Raw genomic sequence first — 9,626 nt, 5'->3', positions numbered from 1 at the left:
GCAAGAGCCAGTCTGCTTGTCTTACTTGGCAGCTACAGCACCTTCTTTAAAATGCTTGGACATTCTTTTATTATCTGACCATAAGCCCACTGTAAAATTATGTCTGCATTCCATCTGCTTTTTTTTTAATGTTTATTTATTATTGAGGGAGAGAGAGAGAGTGTGTGTGTGTGTGCAAGTGGGGAAGGGGTAGAGAGAGCCGGAGACACAGAATCCGAAACAGGCTCCAGGCCCAGAGCCGTCAGCACAGAGCCCGACGCGGGGCTCGAACTCACAAACTGTGAGATCATGACCTGAGCCAAAGTCAGACGCTTAATGGACTGAGCCACCCAGGCGCCCCTCTGCGTTCTATTTTCAAAACAAATTATAAATTCTCCTGTGTGCTGTTTGCCCTTAGATTTCTAATACTGGAAAAACGTTAAAGCTGATCTCAAACTTCTCATGTTTATAGATAAGGAAACAGAATCCAGAGAGATTATAGGACTCACCCAAGGTCATTTAACTAGTTAATATTTACAAGTTTTGTGTTTGCGCTGTTTTTTGTTTTTTTGTTTTTTTTTAAGAAATCCAACATTATTTTCTTTATTTATAAATCAGCTTTGTGTTGAACAAAAGCAGGTTCATGCTGGCAGATTTCAACGACCCACTCAACCATTTGTTCTAGAAATAAGGCAAAGTTATCTATTGGGAGTTGAATTGTGTCCCCCAAGAGCTCATGTGTTGAATTCCTCCTAACCCCCAGGGCCTCGGAACGGGGCCTGCTTTGAAAGTGGGGTCAATGCAGGTGTAATTAGTCAACTTGAAATGAAATCGAGCTGGAGCAGGCTGGGCCCCTAACCCAGTACGACTGGTGTCCTTATCAAACGGGGAAATTTGCATACAGACATGCACTCAGGGATTAGGCCGTGTGAAAATGAAGGCGGAGATCACCATGATGCGTCTACAAGCCAAGGAACAGGTAAGATTGCCTGCAAACCGCTAGAAGCTAAGTAAGAAGCTTGGGCCAAGATCCCCCCCTCCCAGCCTCAGGAGGAACCCCCCCCCCCCCCCCCCCCCGCCCCAGCCTCCAGCACCGTGAGCCAGTATGTTTCTGTAGCCTAGGCCCCCTACTTAGAGGTACTTTGTTTGCAGCCCAGCAAACGAATACAATACCCAAGACTGCCGGGTATCTAATGAATTTGGGAGGCCACAAATAACGTGATCACGTCTTCGGAAAAGGTAAGAGAACCTCCCTGAGCCCACAGATACCAACTATTAATATGACAGCAATTTGTGGCTGTGGACCTGGGTGCCACTGATTGCCAAACTACCAGTTATGAAGGTTTCCTAAAATCCAATGTAATATCAGCCTGCGGGGTTTCTAGAGACCTCCGACTGCCTGGTCTGCCCAACCGTGGGGGTGTTACAGATCAGCTGTGCTGCCCCATATAAAGCCTTTGCAGAAAACCAGGGATGAATTTAAGCATCCTGATTTCTACGTAGTGCGGCACAGGATGATGATGTTACGTTTTGTTCCTTTTCTTTCTTGAGAGCCGTTCCCTTGTATTATGGGAAAAGCCATATTCCTGTTCAGCTTAAAATCCTTCTCTCCTAAGTTGTCATTTCCGTTAGCATGTCCCCAGCACGTCACTGCAAAATCGAGGGAGAGGACAGGTGGACGGCAAGGGGAGGGGGACGTTTATCTCCTTTTAGGTCCAATCACAACTGGACGGAGGAAAGCATAGGATGTAGGAGCAGATATAACCACCCTTCTCTTCCCAAAAGTACCGCCAGGAGGTGACCTAGGGGAGCGTGACGCTTGGCTTATATGACAAAATCTCTCTGAGGAGGGCTCAACATGAAAATACACAGTCTCAGCACAAAGGCAGGTACGGTATAACCTTTCGAAGCCTTTGTCCCGTTAAAGACTATTTACCTGAACTGGCAGGTAAAATTATGGCCTGGAGGTGAAACTCTGGAGGGCAGCAAATGAAAGAAATTAGTGCACTGTTAAAATTAGATTTGCCGATGAAGCAGGGAAACCTTTGCCCGCTGGGGCTGCTGAGGGCACCCTCCCAGGTCTCTGGCCAAGGACACTGCCACGGCCACGGAGGAGGGGATTTTTAGCCCGTTTGAGCGAGGGCCCTTCCAGAGTCCACTGCCATGTTCTAGCTCAGGAAGGGCTGGATTCTCGGAGAGCGAGCGCTGCCCAAGTCCCCGGGCCCATTTCCTCACCTTTTTTTTGTTTTGTTTTGTTTTCCTGTTTGGCTCCCATAATGATTCTGCTTATCAGACCACCTCAGGTTTTGCCCCCTGGAATGCTTTTTTGCCTTTCAGAAAGCGAGGAAATTACCAAGAATTACAAAAAGGCAAGTCAGAACCATGGCATTTAGAAAACAACCATATTACTCTGCCCCGCATGGCCTTTGGAGAGGGAAAAATAATCGAGTCGGCGACTTTGAATCCTGAGCCGCTTTGCATGACTCATTAAACTGCCATTTTGAACACTTTTGCCTCATGCTGTAAGAATGATAGAATCCTGGAACAATCTGTACGTTTAAACTCTTTTATATCTGAAAAGCCTCATGGCACGAGTGCCTTCAGACGTGAGCACAGACATCAATTGAAATACAAGACAATCATAATAGACCTAAATTTGATAAGCCATCCGAGCATGACCCAGGCAGTGCGGACTCTTAAATCAGGATGCACAATTAATTGCTATTCTTTTATTTATTATCTTTAATCCCTCCTTGGATACAGTTGACTTGCTACTTCCTGGGATGAAGCCACAGCATAGGTGGGAATGAATAATTTTAAAATTATGAAGCAATTTCTTTGTTACAAACCTGGGTTCAGACAATGTCAATTTCCAGTGGCTTCCTTTTCCCAGGGCCCTTTGAACTTGGGAAGGGCATTCATTTTTCCTTCCTTCTACCTCCAGTGGGCAGAAAGTCAGGTTCTTGGAGGCCAGTTCTTGGAGGCCACTGGTGTTTTTCTTACCCTCACTAAGGACTTTGCATCATTTCCCAGAATCTCCTTCTCGACACCCTACAGGCTCGTTAAAGACTGATATTATATTCAAAAGAGTAAAACTCTCTCCTGGGTGAACTTGCCCTTTCTACAGCCCTCTTACACCCTACCTCCAACCTGGTGTATTCATTCCTAGTAACTAGGTCAAGGTCTGCACCTCTCAGGAGATGAGGATTTTGCACTTTGAACCTTTGGTGGTTTTGAGCTGAGTCAGCCTAATGAATCCTAATCACCAGGATGTGATTTCAGAGGCATTAGGAAACCACTTTCCTTCCTGCTTATTTAACAGTATTCTCCACTGTCTAGAGGTGTCTAAAATTCTACTGTTGGGGATGTCATCGTTTGCCTTTGTTCCCTGGTGAAACATATTGTCGCGGGTAGCATCACATGTTAAGCATTAACAGTCTTTGACAGTTGAGCCTGAGTCAATGACTTCATAGACTCATATCTTGAAAGGAAGCCAAGTAAGGGAGAAAGGAAGCAAGTGACAAGATAGTGGTTCGGGAAGGGCCACACACAGTGGGGACACCAAGAGAACAAACAACCCTTGAACCCCCACTTTGGAGTAGCATTGGCACTAATGTTGGGAGAAAAGGATTAGCATTGTTTGATACGTATACATATTTCAAGATCCTTTTGTATTAAAAAAAAACTATTGATTCCTGATCATAAAAGTCATCGATTCTTATTATAGAAAACCTCATAAAATATGGAAAAATATAAAAATGCTCAGGTGCCTGGGGGGCTCAGTCGGTTAAGCATATGACTTCAGCTCAGGTCATGATCTCACCTTTCAGGAGTTCAAGCCCTATGTCGGGCTCTGTGCTGACAGCTCAGAGCCTGGAGCCTGCTTCACATTCTGTGTCTCCCTCTCTGTCTTCCCTTCTCCCATTTGTCCTCTGTCTCTCTCTCAGAAATAAAATAAACATTAAAAAAAGTTTTTAAATATAAAAATGCTCATAATCTTATACTCTGGACATATCTAATACTTTGCTGTCATTTTTGTGTCATTAATAGCATACATTATGTACACTTGTTTTTGATTCTTTCTCGATTAACACTATGCTGTGAGCATTTTCTCACGGTGATTTTTTTCATGGCTACGTAATATTCCATTGTTTATTTCACAGTTCCTCTATCCATCCCTGCTGTTGAATACGACAACCACCAACATTTACAAAGCTTTCTTGGTCCTTGTCTACATGGCTTACGTGGGTTAATTCACCTCATCTTCACAAGACCTTAGTGAGGAAGTCCAAGGATTATTCGTATTTTAGAGATGAGGAAACAGGCACGGAGAGGTATCTTGTCCAGAGTCACAGGCCAGGAAAACCCTGGTGCAAGCAGGACCTCCAGGCCCCCCCCCCTAATATTTCTGCACAGGTGTGATGGTTTCTTTAGTAGAATCTCCAGGTCAGAGTTTCCCTTTTTAAGGCTCTTGAAACATTGCTAAATTGCTTTCTGCACAATTCACTCTTTGACAATGAGTTTCTATTTCCCTTCCTTCCTTGATGTTTAAAAACAAAAGTGAAAGACAAAAACACCTGTGTTGCTATGGCTGAATGGTTCTATTTATATCCTGTCCCCCCCCCCCCCCACCCAACCCCATCCCTGAGCTGAGCTGGCAGCTGGAGGAGGGACCCAGGAAACAACAGTTAGTCTGCACAGGAGACCCACAGTCCTTGAATTCTGGCAGCTTTGGGGATTTCTGAAAGCACATGCAAATCAGATGCATCCTGGGGCCCGCCCTCCCTGTTCTTTGAGTTGCCTTGGAAACGAGGCAGATTATCAGTGTCCCTCCTTGTGAGCTGCTTTTCTAAGCACGGGTCGGGTCGGGAGTCAACCACAGGAGTCTTTCCAGCCCTCTGTCTGCAGAGTACACAGTGTGCCTGGGAGACCTGCATCCCAGCGGGCAGGGCGGCTTGGAGGGGGCAGCCCGGGTGGGCCGCAGCCGCAGCTGGGAAGCCCTGACATTCACATGGTTAGGTGTTTGTTTACGTGCTTGATGTTTTTGATAGAAAAGGCTTCTAAATGTTTCCATAGAAGATGGGTTAAATAAATTATGGCATACCCACTTAATGGCATAGTGTGAATGAAATAATCAGTATGTAGGGACGTGGAAAGATGCCCAAAGCATTTAGTTAGGGGGAAAAAAGGAAAAAAAAAAACAAATTACAGAATTGTACCCGTTATTCATTCCCATTTCAGCATATATACAGAAAAAAAAGATTTCTTCTAGCAACTGGGATGGGAAGGGTTTAGGGCCTTCTATTTTCTATCTTACATATGTTTATATTCCTTGAAATTTTCAGTGAACATCTATTATTTTTAAAATTAATTTAAAACCAGAGCATCTGGGTGGCTCAGTAGATGAAATGTCCAACTCTTTATTTCAGCTCAGGTCATGATCTCACAGTTTGTGAGTCCCAGCCCCACATCAGGCTCTGCGCTGACAGCACGGAGCCTGCTTAGGACTCTCTCTCTCTCTCTCTCTCTCTCGATAAACATAAAGAAAATAATTAATTTAAAACCAATAGAGAATTTGCAGTAAGGTAGAATACCTGGGGTATGAAATTTTAAAACACACAAACATATAAACTCACATTTACAAGGAAGGGAAATACATAAAGAAGAAACCGAGATCTAAAGCTATCTGGTACAATTAATACAAAAGGACTCATTGATCTGGTATTTGGGAAATGGAAGTATGTTTTTCCTCATTGTGTTTTCTAAATGTTTGCTTGGTGTAATTATATAACTACTTTACACACCATTTGTATAGTTGCAACGTAGATGTAATGAAAGAAAGCACGAAACTGTATTAAAAGTAAACCAAAAAGGCAACTCTACACGGAAAAGAGAGAGTATACAGGAATAGCAAGAGTGAAGCCTAGGATCCAGATACCTACATCTCCCCCAGGCTTGCTGTGTGACCTTGGGCAAGTCACTTGGCCTCTCTGGGCTTTGGATTCTTTATCTTAAGCCTGGCGGTTCTCAACCCTGACTGCACATCAGAATCCCCTGGGGAGGTTTCAGAACCGTATCCTAGGCTTTTCGGGGTGGGATCTGGATAGGCTTCCTGGTGATTCTGGTGAGCACACAAGGGTGAGAACCCCGATAAGCCCGTGCTCAGGGAAGGTCAGTTCACTCGTAATGGGGAGCCTCTTGACCCAGACCCAGAAGCGACTAGTGGTCATTTAAATAAGTAAATAAGTAGATGTTTATGCAGCTCTCGGAGAAGAAAATTTTGAAAGGCATCATTTGGCTGGATCACCTCTTGGGTTTGAAAAGTGGCTGCTCTTTGCGCATAATGACCACTTTCTGTTGGGATTTTCACTCGGCATTTGGGTGTAAAGAGTATGCATTTTTAAAGCTGTCCAAATGCCTATTTATGCAATAGACCATAACTCCTCTCTGGATAAGCTGCTATGCTTTATCAAATAAATGATACACATTTAAAAAACTGTCTGAAGGGGCATTTACCTGAGGGAGTGTTATTGTGTTGGGATTTTTTTTTTTTTGAGCCCTTACGGTTCATTGGTTAAATAATACCTTTTAACCAATTTTTAAACAGATGTGTCTAAGCAAGATGCCATTGAATCAATCTTACCCACTCTCATACTCTTCAAAGAGGGATCTTTTAGGTTTTTTTATTTTACCTATTTATTAAAAATGTTTATTTATTTTTTTTTTTTGAGACAGCACATATCGGGGAGGGGTAGGGAGAGGGGGACAGAGGATCCAAAGCAGGCTCTGACCCCATGTGGAGCTCAAACTCATGAACTGCAAGATTACGACCCTGAGCTTAGGTTGGATGCTCAACCAACTGAGCCACCGAGATGCCCCTAGGTGGTTTTTATTTTAAATTTTACATTAAGATACTTTACCAAAAAAAAAAAAAAAAAGGAAGAAAACAAGAAAAAGGATCAGGTCTTTAAAAACTGAGTATTACGGACTCCTGGCTGGCTCAGTCAGCTGAGTGTCCGACTTCAGTTCAGGTCACGGTCTGACAGTTTGTGAGTTCAAGTCCTGTGTCAGGCTCTGTGCTGACAGCTCAGAGCCGGGAGCCTGCTTCCGATTCTGTGTCTTCCTCTCTCTCTCTGCCCCTCCCCCGCTTGCACTCTGTCTCTCTGTATCAAAAATGAATAAACATAAAAAAACACTAAAAAAAACCTGAGCATGAAAAGGGTAATTTGGGGGTAGGGGAGGGCCTGGGTGGCTCAGTCGGTTAAGCATTTGACTCTAAAAAAAAAATTTTTTTTAATGTTTATTTACTTCTGAGAGAGGGAGAGAGAGAATGAGCAGGGCAGGGGCAGAGAGAGACAGAGACACAAAATCAAAGCAGGCTCCAGACTCTGTGCTGGCAGCACAGAAGTTGGATGCTCAACGGACTGAGCCACCCAGGCGCCCCTAAAAGCACATCTGTTTGAACACATTCCATTTGCAGTCAGAACGAGAGCTTCATACACACACCTTTATACTTAATTTACACCTGTCCTATTAGGTGACATTGCTGTGGCCGTACTGACTGTAAAGTCTAGCAGGGCGCTGAGTCGCAGCGGGGACGTCTGTGTCCTTGGCGGCATCCGCGAGCCCCCAAGATTCAGGTGGCCGGGAGGATGTCCCTTCAGTCCCGCTCTGGCTGACAAACGCTTCCCCTCTCGCCGTTCAGCTCTCAGTTCAAACATCATCTCCTTACAGAAGCCCTTCGCCAGGGCCCCAAACTCGTGTTGCTCACCCCAGAGGTCACTCCCCACCACCAGTGTCATTGTCTCCTCGGTCCATCTCACTTTCTGCAATGAGCTCATTGATTTGTTCAATGCCCTTCTCCCCACCAGAACATAAGTGGGAAAGTGACTTGCCCACCTTGTCACCGTGGCATCTCCCTGCCTTCCCTACTCGCTGCCCAGCAGGCTCCAATGACTATTTGGAATAAATGACGAGGCACGGTTGGGCAGCCCCAGGACCACAGTGCCCGCGTCACAGCTGTGGCCGGTGAGAGAGGCAGTGTCAGGGAACGTGGTTTCTCTAAAACGTGTGGGGGTGCTCCGTCTCTCCAGAGATAGCCTAATGGACTCACGGGGACAGAGGAGAGGGAGGCGCCCCATGGAAGGGCCATCTTAGTCACTCAGAGAGGAGTTGATTAGGGCCAGAATGGTTGTCCCTTCTTCCGGGCTGCTGCTGAAGGTGGAGATCGGCTGCTGTCACAGTCACGGAGACCACACATGTGGCACCTTTCTGACACGATGCTCATCGCTTTTGCGGAAAACCTAGCTCATAGCACTCAGGTGTCCAACCCCGGGACTTGGTTTAAGTTAGCTGGACATGGCCGATTGGAAGACATTTGTGCTGTCTTCTTCATAGGCAGGCTTCTGTGTTCTCATTCCTAGATGGTTGTTCGCGTTATCTCGGTTAATTCACTTTTCAAATCTATGATTTAAAAAACTTGGACATTGATGTACTCTTTCTCAATGGAATTAAAGTTTTACCTTTCTTAGAAATACAAAAAGCAAAATAAACAGATGAAAGCAAACCTTGTCCACACCGAAATGCTCTGCGCAGAGGTGGTCTGGTGCCTCTGTGGGGGTCCGTCTACGATGCACTCACCTTCTCAGCACCTTTAGTGTCCTTCGCCAAACGAGGAAGATGAGAGTCAGCCTATTGGGCTTTGTGTGGCAATAATGAGCTACTGCACAGAAAACTATATAAAGCCTGGCCCAGAGTAAGTGTTCAACTGTGATGGCCACCTTGGGGCAGACCAGAGGCCAAGGTAAAGGTGTTGCACGGGAGGGAGAACGGAGCAGCCACTCTGGGACACGCCCCTGATGCCCAGACAGACTTGCATTCCTGTGATTAGTCACTGTGGTGTCCCCAGGTTGACTACTGTCCCCTAAAAGCCATGTGCACCTAGAACCTCACCATGTGACCTCATTCAGAAATAGGGTCTTTGCAGATACAATCAGACGAGTTAAAGCGAGGTCACAATGGCCGGTGTCCCTGTCAGAAGACGGAAATGTGGACGCAGACCCACAGAGAGGAAGGTCTGGAGTAACTCGTCTGCGAGTCAGACTGCCGGCACCCACCGGAAGCGACAAGAGACAAGGATCCTCCCCTAGAGCCTTGAGGGAGAGCGTGACCCCGACTTCACCTTGATTTTGGACATCTAGCGTCCAGAACAGCTAGAGAATACATTTCTGTTGTTGCAAGCCCCTCCTGGCGTGTGCCTTCCTGTATTTGCTCGCCACACGGCCGCTGGGCGCCACGGAATGATGACATCACATTTGGAATAAGATCCACTTCCGAAAGCAAGCTGGGGTGGCCGAGTGAGAGACAGGTGCTCCAGAGACAGAGAAATCCAGAGATGGAGAAGGAGGCAGACTTGACCATGGTGTAGACGATTGGAAAGTCTGTCTTTTTTCAGGGGTGAAAAGCCAAGCACGTCTCCTTCGATGATCACATCAAGCTTCCAGTCAGGGCTGCTAAGTGTCACGGGAGGAAGCGCACCTATCCAGGAGGTCACCTACCTCCTTCTGGGCTCTTCCAAAGACTTAGGCTTCCTGATTACAAAGGCCTTTTCTCTTTGAATTCTGTGGCAGAAACCAAGGCGCCTGCCC

This window comes from Acinonyx jubatus, chromosome D4, assembly GCF_027475565.1.
Source record: "Acinonyx jubatus isolate Ajub_Pintada_27869175 chromosome D4, VMU_Ajub_asm_v1.0, whole genome shotgun sequence".
Lineage (NCBI taxonomy): Eukaryota > Metazoa > Chordata > Mammalia > Carnivora > Felidae > Acinonyx > Acinonyx jubatus.
Note: the sequence above shows the minus strand (reverse complement) of the source record.